The sequence below is a fragment of the Amphiura filiformis genome, chromosome 18, assembly GCF_039555335.1.
Source record: "Amphiura filiformis chromosome 18, Afil_fr2py, whole genome shotgun sequence".
Taxonomy (NCBI): domain Eukaryota; kingdom Metazoa; phylum Echinodermata; class Ophiuroidea; order Amphilepidida; family Amphiuridae; genus Amphiura; species Amphiura filiformis.
The window spans coordinates 30,339,479-30,352,309 of NC_092645.1; positions in this window are offsets into that span (position 1 = coordinate 30,339,479).

A 12,831-nucleotide genomic window follows, 5' to 3' on the forward strand; every position below is an offset into this window, starting at 1 on the left:
ACATACCGGTGGAAAGATCATTTCGTGGAGGAAGTGCCGATGTTGTTGCCACCGTTACAGTGCCTGCCCTTGGTGGTGATTGAGATGCTTCAGTGGATGAATCTTTAATAGGGTATGTTGTAAGTTGCGTTGTTGTTGCTGGGGTTGTTGTCTGCGCTGTCGTAGGTGGTGGAACAGCTGTGACAAGAACAATATCGGATCAAAGTAAGAAACCCAACTATACTGTTAAGACATGTTTTAAAACGTTTTAACTTGTTAAATTTTTAACAAACTTTAAAATGTCCTTGGTTTTTTTTTAATCATTAGTTGGTTAATTCTATTTTACGCAACAGAGAAAAGTATAAACTTGTTGATAAAACTTTAATTTGTTTGTTAAACTTTAACATATGGTTTGTTAAAACGTTTAACCTCTTTTTTGGTTAATTATGCTTTATTAACATGTGGGTTGTTTAAAACATAACATGGTTAACACATTTAACCATTTGAATTAATCCGCAATATTCACAGAGATCCTTGGATCGATTTCATTTGCTGTAATCATCTTAGAATAATGCCTCTATCACATATAGATGGACTGGGTCAACGTACATCGTCGAATACACAATTTTATTTCCAACACAGCGCGTCTAGCCTCTGCATAGCATCCTAAGAGATGTGTGAGATCTAGTGGAAAATAGGATTCTGTGATTGGTTTTTGTCAACACCTCAAGTCTTCCCTTCATCCAATCAGATTTTTTTTATATCAAACGAAAGCTAACACTTCCCCTAAAAACACGTGTTTTTTTTACTTTAGGTCAACAGATAACGCAATTCAATGTTTTGGTAGATTAAGGACCACTACATCCATTATGAAGAGCTTAGTTGCAAAAGTCCTTACATCCACCTCTGGGTGAAATTGAGTTGTTGGCATGACATTATAGTGTGGGTAAAAATACATTTTTGGTGGTTGCTTGACCTTCATACCACCTTCCCTTCCGGTAATATCGTATATTTCCCGTTTGGGAAATCTTAGGGGATTTTCGGAAATCTGAACATAAAATTAATATAATATAGAGTAGTTTGTTTTAAATTCTTAAAGGTCCGTAACCCGATCGACAGCATCATCCCCACGATTTTTTTCATTTTTGCTGAGGTTTTGGTATCACATAATAGATACTATTTTTCTCATTCCTATCCTGTAATTTGACGCTCCAAGTCGATGTATTTCCGGAGAAATCATGAATCACAGCGGTTTTACAGGTTACCAGTTTGTAAACAATAAAAATTTCTTCGGATCATGGGAAGAGAAAAAAGCGAACTACGCTAAGTGTAGTCTCGCGGCCAGAATGTATGTGGCTATCACGAGGATCGACGAGTGTCAGACCGACGCAAACTGGCTGTGTAGGAGACTACGCTAAGTGCTGAGGAGACGGTCCGCCGTATATAATTAAAACAATTCCTTAATTATTTCAGTTGGTGAAATAGCTCAATTGGCTAGCGCGCCGTTCTTTTACCCGAGAGGTACCCGGTTCAAAACCCGGTATCGGAAGGTTTTTTCCTCACCATTTTTAACCCAAACTTTTTATATTCATTTGAAATGTACATATTGCAAGGGGAAATATATTTTGTTTCCTTTTTTTTTTTTTTGTTACGAAAAACAGAAAAAACAAAAAAACAAAAAAAAACAAATATTTTCCGTTCAATACGGGCCGGGCATTGCAGCATGTCAGCATTCGTCATACGAACGGGAATTGTTGTTGTTGCATGCCTACCCAGAATGCAATTCACGTATACAAGGTATTGGATTGCAAATTTGGCTATTTATTCACATTTACGCTGAAAATGCTCTCGTTTTTCACAAAGCAGCATAAAGGGGAGATATTTGATATTATTATGTAATTTTAAAGACAATCCATATCCAAAACCAATAGGGTTACCCCCTTTAATATATAGGAATAGCCTTGAATGTTCTTTTAACTATAAAAACCAAAAGGAACTGTCTCGGGGTCACTATGTTTGAAAAAATCAATTAATTAACGAAGGTTGTAGTTCGTAAATACCCAAAAAAGGCATTTTGTCGAATTTAATTAAAAATTCATAATTAAAAAAGTAAAGGAGATATTTCAAATTTTCTTTTTGATTTAGAAAGCATTAGCAAATACATAAAGTAGTGCAAAAAATGGGCTTAAATTTGATTGCAAATGTGGTTTCTAGAAAAGGGGTAAATTTATTTTGTTGCAATAGGCCTTACATCCACAAAAGGCGCGATACAAAAGAAATAATGAAATAAATAGGAAGGCTTGAAAATTGTACCAAACTTATTCTTTTAGTTTCTATTCATCAACACTTTATCTAAAACCAAAATGAATCAGATCGAACAAGTAATAATTGCACATTTAAAAAAGCTCTTTTTCTCAAAACGTCAATGTAAGGGATTTTGCAACAAAGTTCTTCATATCATGACTTTACTTTTAAAATGAGACTTTCTCGTGTTGAAAATTAGGCGCTGTTTATAGTGAGACACAGTTACCGCACAAATTATATACCAACTAACATTATCGTACATTTGCAATGACCCGGGAATGACCCCGAGGTCAACATTGTGGCTCCAGCTATCAACAGCCCATTCAACAATATGATCATGGCGGTAAACATGTAGCTTCTGTTTTGATAACTCTTGGGGTGAGAATCGTTCTGAATGTCCTAGCTGCAGGCATTCTAGGCATCATGAAGAAGCCCCTACTTCCGGTAATACCACACACAATTTTAAAACTTTTTCGAGACTTTTTCGTGTTGAAAATTAGGCGCGTTGCATAAACCTCGAAATGCCGTAAAAATCAGCATATTTCAACGTCACTCGTTCGTTTTATACGACGTTGATATCCAAAATGTGTAATCGCAATGTCATTCTTTATACGGAAAGTTTGGGGTATGAAACAAAAGCGGAACGTATGGCGTTGGAGTAAATGGAACACTCGGTATGATGTTGCCCAATTTTGTTCTTGATTAAGGAAATTGTATTATCTGCGTTCCATTTACCCCATCAATCCATTTACATCAATTCTCGCTATTCACAATAAGGGCGCCGCCAGCGGTTTGCAATGTAATCGTGATGTATCATGGGAAAAGGTCGACAACCAAGTCCGCGCAATACGAATATTACCATGCTATTACATAGGAACACGTGACAATATTTTTCTAGTTTGTCAAAATAAAGGTGTTACACGCAAATCGATACTCAATAATACTTAATAATGTTATTTGAAATGTGCACAATTAATTTTTTCTCTATCGATTTGCGTGTAATACCGTTATATTGATAAAAAATGTCACGTGTTCCTATGTAATAGCATGGTAATATTCGTATTGCGCGGACTTGATGTCGACCTTTTCCCATGATACATCACGATTACATCGCAAAATCCAAGTGGCGGCGCCTTTATGTGAATAGCGAGAATTAAATGATAATAAAAAATTTGGATTAATTGGCAATAATAACACATACTTTTCAAAAAAGGCACGTTTTTGCTCAAAGTAATAGTAGTCACTTTTGACAAATGATTTTAGAGATGCAAGTGTAGATGGTGCCGTCGATCATGGCGATAGTTTTGAGACAGAATAATATTATATCATTTCATCTAGACTGGTTCTATTTTTGAAATATCGTCGTCTGTATTCCATAGTGGCGTATAGTGGGGCGCCGCGAATAAACAACTTTTCGAGAAAATCGGGTTTGAAGAAATGCCAATTTAAAATCGAGTTGTGTAAATCAGACATTCATTATATTTTGTAAATGATGTGAAATTTCTGTAGTAAACTAAATAGATTTTATTGTTATATATTTTTCAAAAGAAATAAATACATACTATTGCTGGCAAACTGAAAATAAAACTATACGTCACTATGGAAAACAAACAAAACGCAATACCCTAACCTAACGTTAACCGTACGCCACCTCGGTCGCCGTGTAATCCCTATGGCGTTACTTTTCGTCGTTCGTATTCCATAGTGGCGTATAGGTCCGATACGTGTACGCCACTATGACATACGATGTTTTTCATTTTTGCCGATATTTCATAATTATAAAATGTGTATAAAAAGTGGCGTATGGTCGATACGCCACTATGGAATACAAAAAATGTCACTTTGTAACTATACGCCACATATAATTAATTAATTACAAATTAATTAGCTAATTATGACTGATGAGACTTAGAAAAATGAAAGAGAACATCATTAAAAACATATGTGCTAATTTTCAAAAAAATGACCAAAAATCACTATACGCCACTATGGAATACAGCCGACGATATGTGCTTATTTAAGCATCAAGTGGCAACCAAGCCAATTTGGTTAATTCGGGTATGCTGAATTCAAATATTCTGTCTGCCAAGCTATATTGGAACCCCCTAACCCTTAAAAAAGACCCCCAAACCCCCTACATGCTCATACAGGTGGGCAAAATTTAAACAGGCTCCAAATTCACTAAAAGACATGTCGAATTATTTGTCAGGATCTAAGGATCACAAAAATGTAATATATTTGCGCGTAGGACATATAGTTACCAAGTTATGATGCTCAACCGGTCCAAGGTCAATTTGCATGTTATACAGGGGTGAAAAATTAAAGTTGCTCCGATTTTCGTAAAAATGGATGCAAACTGTTCCTCAAGTTCACGGGATTCAGAAAAAGAATAGTGTTTACTATATGCGATGTCAAGTTCAGAAGATAGATGATGAATAAACGCAAATTCTATTGAATCATATGCAATCCTACACATATTTTGACTATTTGCTGTGTAACATGCTAACTAGACATAGATAGTGCAAACTATAGACACAGATAGTGCAAACTATTCTTTTTCTGAATCCTCTAAGCTAGGCGAACAGTTTGCGGCAACTTTTACGAAAATTAGAGCAACTTTGATTTTTGACCCATACACAGCAAGCAAATCGACCTGTGACCTTTTGTGCCCCATAGCTTCTCAACTATAGGTCGTATACGCACAAACATTACATTTCTGGGATCCGCGGGGCCAGACGCACAATTTAACATAATTGAAAGTGTTATTGGAATAGAGTTAATTTTTGCCCCTATACGATCCTATGGTGTCATTTGGGTGTCTTTTTGAGGGTCACGGTCTCAAAATATTGCTTGGCAGACAGTAGATTCGAGTTCAACATAACTAAATTCACACAAATAAGCTGGTTGTCAACTTTTACGCAATCTTGCCGCAGCAACGCGATTTTCCCAAAATAGAATCTGTAATATCCTGGTGCAGAACTATTCAATCTTTGTTTGCCTTTCTGTCCATAAGCCTATCGAAAATAGCATTCAGGCTTCTATGAGCATCGCGATGTTAGCTATATAAGCGTTGTTACCGGCTCCCGTATGCATATGCACCGTAATAATAATAATAAACCAATATTTCTATAGCGCAATTTGCATCGCAGGTGCCCCATTGCGCTTTACATTGAACAACTAAAAAGGAAAATGCACATACATAAAATATGCAATATAAAATTGACACTGTATATTAAAAACTACACCTTAAAAGTAATCTAAAAACAGCCAAAATATTGCAGCAATGATGTTTAAAAAAACAATTTGCCAATGTACATAATTTTAAACATGATAAAAAGATAGTTGTACCAAACTATAACCCTACCCAACCGGACCCACCACCTACATGTATGATGGCCAAGGCACCATGCCACATCCACGATATATCACCAGGCAGACCGATCCCGAATCGGCTCCACACTCCCGACCCGCGACGCCACGACGGCAGATGTGACGTCACACGAGAGTCGTCGAGGGACCTCCGCGATTCAAAGTTGGCTCCTCCCTGCAACATATATCACATCTACCATCGCGACGCCACAGGTCAGGAATACAGAGACAACCCAAGACCAGTCGGCCCGACGACACGCCGCGGACACGACGCGATACCGCAGCCATCACAAATTAATTCTTTGGCTTACTGTATACCGATACTCGTGCTGTTTATAGTGAGACACATTTACCGCACAAATTATATAACAACTAACAGAATCGTACATTTGCAATGACCACGAGTTCAATATTGTGGCGCGATCTATACACAGTCCATTCAACAATGTGATCATGTCGGCAAACATGTATATAGCTTCTGTTTTGATCTCTTGGGGTGAAAATCGTTCCAAATGTCCTGCGCGCATTCTACGCATCATGAAGAAGCTCCTACTTCCCGTAATACCACACACAATTTATACTGGTGTGTTTATAGTGCAAATAATCAACTGCCTAAAATGCTTCACCTTCTAACATGCTTTACCTTACCTTGACAACCAAGGACTTCAAAACGAAGGCTGATATGTCCATACCACTTGGTAGGTAGTATTCGGATAAAAAACGCTTCAACTGGTGTAGGGAAAAGAATGCTGACAACCGTAATTTGGTCTGTATTTCCAACAAATATCTGTGACAGGAATAGGATTTCAATATCAATAAGAAGGAAATACATGGCTTATCCAAAGTTATCAAGCAAATAGTAAATGCTATAAATGTATATCCTTACATGTTAACGTTAGATGGATCCCTGTCAGTGGCGTAGCCAAGAAGGGGCAGCAAATCGGAGTGTGGAACAACTTGCCCTCTTTTGCACCGCTCGCCCCCATGCGCGTCGCTGCTATATTTTAGATTTGTATGCCTTATTTGACAATGTTTGACTATTTTCTTTACATTTTGTCTCCGAAGTCCCCCCCCCCCCTCCAGTTTCCCATGCCCCATCACCTGGAAAACTCCTGCTATTGCTGATGCTTGTCTGCATTCCTGGCTTTGTTATACATGTACGGTATCTCAAATTATAAAAACGTCATACTATTTCAAATTTTAAATATTTCTTATATTTACCCCTCAATTTTCCTCATGTTGCGTTGCGGGCTATAGGGAGCGAGCAATTTAGAGTTTATGATTGATCGCTATTTTTTTCTTTTTAGCCATGCGGGGCAACCTTGATGGCTGTTGTTTCTTTTTAGCTCTGAAGATCAAGTTTGGTGCTATTGTTTATTTTATTTTTAGTGTATTTGAGGGGCAATGTTTTTTAAAAACAAAACAATTTGGTTAAGGCTATACAATGAAATAGAATGAAGACAGCCCGTCATCCATTTCATATTTTAAGCTTTTTATATTTACCAATCAATGTCCCTCATTCTTCAGGCCCTGCCGTCTATCAGGGGCTAATTTGTAGTTTAAAAGGCATATATTGCTCACCCTGTATGTTTCTTCTATTCACTGTGGAAGTGTAGACCTGAATTGTGTTCCGTTATGAATGTCATGCAAACTGTAATATAATGTAAGGCCCGTTGTGAAACACGTTTTTAAATCACTAGTTCAATTTAACTTCAGGTTGCTTTGGTCATTGTTGGTTTGGGCTTCAATGTGAGATACAAAAGACAATATTAAAAAAAAACTTATGTGCGCAGTTCTTCAAATGAAACTGAAAACTCACCATACCGTTTTGATTGATTGTTGATTGCACAAGGCGCCAACTCATACCATCACTACTGTACTGAACTTTGAAGTTTGTCACCCACTGTGGACAACAACTGCCACCTCCAGAGAAGCGGTCATCCACGTTATAAGCTCTTCCTTGAGTCAACACGCCAGTAACACTATGTAAGACGCCTAGGGCTACTTGGATCCATTGGTTGGCGTCATTGTATTTTGCACTCCACGATCCAACATTAGGGTATTTTGCTTTGCGATTCAGACGAGCATTACTGGGTCCATGGTAGACGTCAAATACGGTGGAAGCAGTGAGTTGGTTGTCAGGTATACGACCATTCTCTATACCAAGAGGTTCTTGGCAAGCAGCGGCTAAAATATACAAAGTTAAAGCAATAATTGTACATGTATATAACATTTCCTGAGGAGGATTTCTCGTTTTTTCCGCACCGCGGAACTAAATTCGAAATGATGTTTAAAACAGCATCCACTACTACCTCTACTTCTGCTACTACGTGATTACAATCAGGGGTGTGAGATAACAATGTCATATTAAATCAATCAGCTAGGACGTTGAGTTCGAGGTCCACTGGAACCTAGAGTAAGTTAATGTTCAGATATTAGAATCGGGCATGGCCATCCTTCTAGCTCTGGCACATTTTATGACGAGATAAATACATTGGTATAGTTTTCTTAAGATTTGACCAATTTTAAAATCCCCCCTGCATAAGTGGCCATTTTGGATTTATGCAAATTAGCCACTGTTCCACTACTTGGATTTTTTTTGGATTTTTGATGTGTTGTTTAGTATGCTTTTCTGAAATGAATGGTGATTAAATTTATTATGTTGCAAACAGTGGTGGGTGATATCATACTTTGACTGGTTTACATGGAAATGTAATTGTAAAGCCCACACTGGTATAATTTGGTTCATCTCAAGTTTGGTAGTGACGTATGTGCGTGTTTCCCGTGCCGCAGTATCAAATCGTGCGCGTAAAGTTAAACGCCCTAAGTGTGCACGCACGCGTCCATGAGCATTTTGTTGGCACGCTTGCAGCGTAACCGCGAAGAAGCATTGACGTCACTACCAAACTTGAGGTGAACTAAATAATAGCTATATACGGAAGTTACTAAGAGGTTCACTTTGTAACTCAGGAAGACAGGATCTCGTGATGTAAAGAAAAAGTAAAGATATAAAAAAATAAAGAAATAGTTAAGACAACTCGGGATCTCAGGAACTCATGAAATCTGTTCAATTTCCACGGCGTCAGTATGTTTGTTGTAAGCCGTCCACTTTTTATCGAGAGTTCCCGACCGACTTCAAGTTAGGAACTCATTTACTCAGGGACTCGAGTCCTCTTGATCGTGAGTTCCTGATCTCCTGGCTTTAAGTCGGGAAGTCAGGATCTCGTGATCACGATATCCTGACTTTCTGATTTAGAGCTTGTGTTAGGAGCGCCATCGTTGGATAACTCTAAATGACAGATGATAGTGTGGAATCATATCGTCGGCCGTATCACATATTGACGTATTCGACATTTTTAAAAATATTTAGAAAATTGGTATATTAGTTTGTTATGTTCTACTCTATAATAGCCCTATTCACTAAAAGGTAAAGGTAAAGGAGACGATCCTGTATAAACAGTGATCGGAGTGCCCATCTCTCTTTCATTGGCGATTGGGCCAGACTCCTCCATGTAATGTTGCTATAGGGGATCGCTACACCTCCTCTACAGCGAGTTACCTTCCCAGCATTTAAGAATGCCGGTACCCATTTAAACACCTGGGTGGAGAGGAGTAAACGGGATAAAGTGCCTTACTCAAGGGCACAACACGATGGTATCATCGGGGCTCGAACCCGCAACCTTTCGATTATCAGTCAGTGCCCGTTCCGCTAGGCCACCGTGCTCCCACTAAAAACCATGCCTCAAAGCGACTTAATTAGTAAGATATTAATTGATTTAATTATGCCGTATTTGCAAAACCTTGAAATGCCTGCATCACATAACGACGTATAAATTTGCCGATCACCTATACTGCGCAAGCCCAGCATGGCGTATCTGCATTTTGAAGAATTTGCCGTTTCACATAGTGACGTATTTGCGCGACGTATATTTGCGCGACTTCGTCATTGCACGGTAAAATAGCTGTTTCGTCCCAGTGGCGTAGCTGGGATTTTTTCCAGGGGGTGGGGGGCAAGCCTGTATGGGACGGGGGCCCAAATCCACCAAACGACAATTTTACCGCCCCTTCCTCAACATCCCGAAAAGGTTGACCCAATTTTTTTCGGTGGTTTGAAAAAGTAAAGAGCAAAAAAAATATATATATATATAAAAGGATTATTTAGCGCTCTAAAAGCAACACATTTTGATATTATATAGCACCATTTTTTCCACTTCCTCTCACTTTTTTCCTCTCTCTCTCTCTCCTTTTTCCTCTTTATTCCTTGAGCTAGGGGCGGGGCCCAAATAGCGCTAGGGGCGGGGGCCCAAACAGGCAATTTTGCCGGGGGCAATTGCACCCCCTGCCACTGGCAGCTACGCCACTGTTTTGTCCTTTTCACATAGTGAATGAAAATCGCTAAATATTTTTTTCTCGAAATGCGTATTTTACTACGTTAGTATGTGATACGGCCGACGATGTATAGGCCTATCAATAATACATGTTATACTAAAATTAACGCTGCTTTTTCAAGCAAGCTTTCTAATAAACCTTCAAAATCTCGAAATGTTTGTCATAATAGCCATTTGTGGCTGGTTTTTATTCCATTTACGAACATTTTGAAATTGACACTACATCACAATGCATAGACGGATTTCAAATTCCGTTATTTGATTTTTGATGCTTTAATAAAGCTCATTCATGTAAAAACATTAAATAACGTGTTTCTGCTGCGCTTATTTTGAGGTGATATATATAGGTCTATGAATATTTTTCATAATTTAGATTTACAAAATATTGGTTGTTGGTTTTGTTATTGTTGTTGTAGTTATTGTTGCATAATAGTGCATACTCAGGGTAATACTACATGTATAATACTTATAGCCTATAACAGCATTGATTTATTTATCGACAGATATCATCCAAGGATAATTTAAAAAGTTGACAATTCAAAAGGAAAATTTCCGAAAAACGGCTGTCCGGCCACACCCCCATCATCCCCTATTATGGTCGCGCCCTCCCTATCCTTGCAAGATAGGATGACTCACGAGCCACGGTTTCATAGGTTCGTGGTCCTAGTGCATGTAGATTGATATACTAAGTACGCTTTTGTTCATTCCCTTCTGCATGGCTGTTTCTATTATCAGCTTACTTAATTGTTTTAAATTAGGTGGTGGGAGGTTTCGAATTAGGTGGTGGGAGGTTTAGAACTTGCGAAAAATCATAAATGGGCTCGAAATCCATGGCTTTAACCGCGTCGCCACTGGGACGTTGCGATAAACAGCGTGTGAAAGTGGAGTATTTATTAATATGAATGTATGCTGTGGTCCGGAAAGAATAAAAGATTAAGATTTGCGAAAAACTTGATTTTTTGGCGAATTGGGTTCAGAATTTTTATGTAGGGTACCCAGCAAACACAAAAACGTTTTAAAAACGTTTTTAATAAGTTATATTTTGGCTTTTGGTTTACATAAAAACGTTTTAATAACATTAAAATGTCGGGTTATATAAAGGTCATGAAAACGTTTTAAAACGTTTTGTTTGAAAACACACTACAACAATATTTTTTTAATGTTTTCAAAAATGTTATTGTAAACTATTTTTTGCAAACATTTTTTGCCAAATATTTTGTCAACACTAACATAACATTATGTTAAAATATTTGCACCCAGGAAACACAGAAATGTTCTTAAAATGTTTTTTTCAAAACGTTTTAATAACATTTAAATGTCGGGTTATATAAAGGTTATGAAAACGTTTTTAAAACGTTATTGCAAATATTTTGGGCAAACATTTTTCGCAAAATATTTTTGCAACCCCAAAATAACATTTTGTTTAGAATGTTTTGTATAAAGTTTTCAAAAATGTTTTTGAAATGTTATTAAAACGTTTTTATACCCTTTATATAACCCGACATTTAAACGTTTTCTGTAAAACATTTTGTTTGCTGAGCAGTAAATAATTAAAAAATGATTTTTAATGTTATGAAAACGTTTTATACCCTTAATATACCCTTTATATAACCCGACATTTAAACGTTTTCTGACAACCTTTTATAACCTTTTGCGAATGATGTCGAAAACGTTTTGTGTTTGCTGGGTATCCAGGACAATTTGGGGCATATTTGAAAGTGAATCTGAAAAAGTAGCAGTGTCCAAAGATTGTGGATATCAATGGATATCAGTATGATTTGCCACTAATTTGGGCTATGAAATACCGCGTAGAATGAAGCAAGAATATTTGTTTATTATCAAACAATCGGATTGACTGTAAGATTGGTGTCACTTTTGGAATAAATGAGTTGTTAAAATATGACACTTGAGAGAGTAAATAACATTTAGCATGGTTTTAGATATATTTTGCACCCAACGAAAAATATCATAGATAGCGGTTATGTTACATGTAGTCTCGCGGAGCTTCTGTTTAGTCTTATTTGTCAGCCTTTTTTAAACTTGCTGGTCACGGCTACCGCGTGACTCTAATTCATTGTTAAGTTATGAAACTTAAGGGCGTACTACACCCATATATTGGTTTGATTGGTCTAAAAAAATATTTTTTCATTTATAGCTAGGCGATATATGCACGGATCATGTGAAATAAAAAAAATAAACTAATAAAAAAAAGGTGCTTTTAAACCATTGTATAGTAAGTCATTTTAGCCCTATATATTTTTTGTTTACATGTATCCTAGTAACTCAGATGCGTGTTTCATAACAAACCATAATTTATTCTTTTCAACATGTTAAAGTAGTGTACATAAATAGAATACATTAAATCCTTTGTTATACCATCTATAGAAATGTACTCACTGATTATAACACTGAATAAATTAAATAGGCCTAATCTCTTCCACATAGACAATTAATACTAAACCTTGTATTTATCTTCTATAATGTGTTGTTAGGAAAAGAGATTAAAAAAGGCTATAAGGTCATCAAAGGTCAGGTTATAGGTCAATTGGTTCAGGTCAAATTCAGCCATCAACATGTGGTAGTCTGTGATATCATACATGTCATAATGAGGCATCAATTTTGATATTTGTCTGTTACTGGATATATATTTTAAATATATGAGGTGGATATACTAAAATACCTTGGGATGTAAATGGTGAGTACAATTTAGATTGATTGGGCAAAGAAATATAAAATAGTTACCAAAATCACAAAAATGAAGCTTACGGAAAACTACCTAATACGGTGGTAT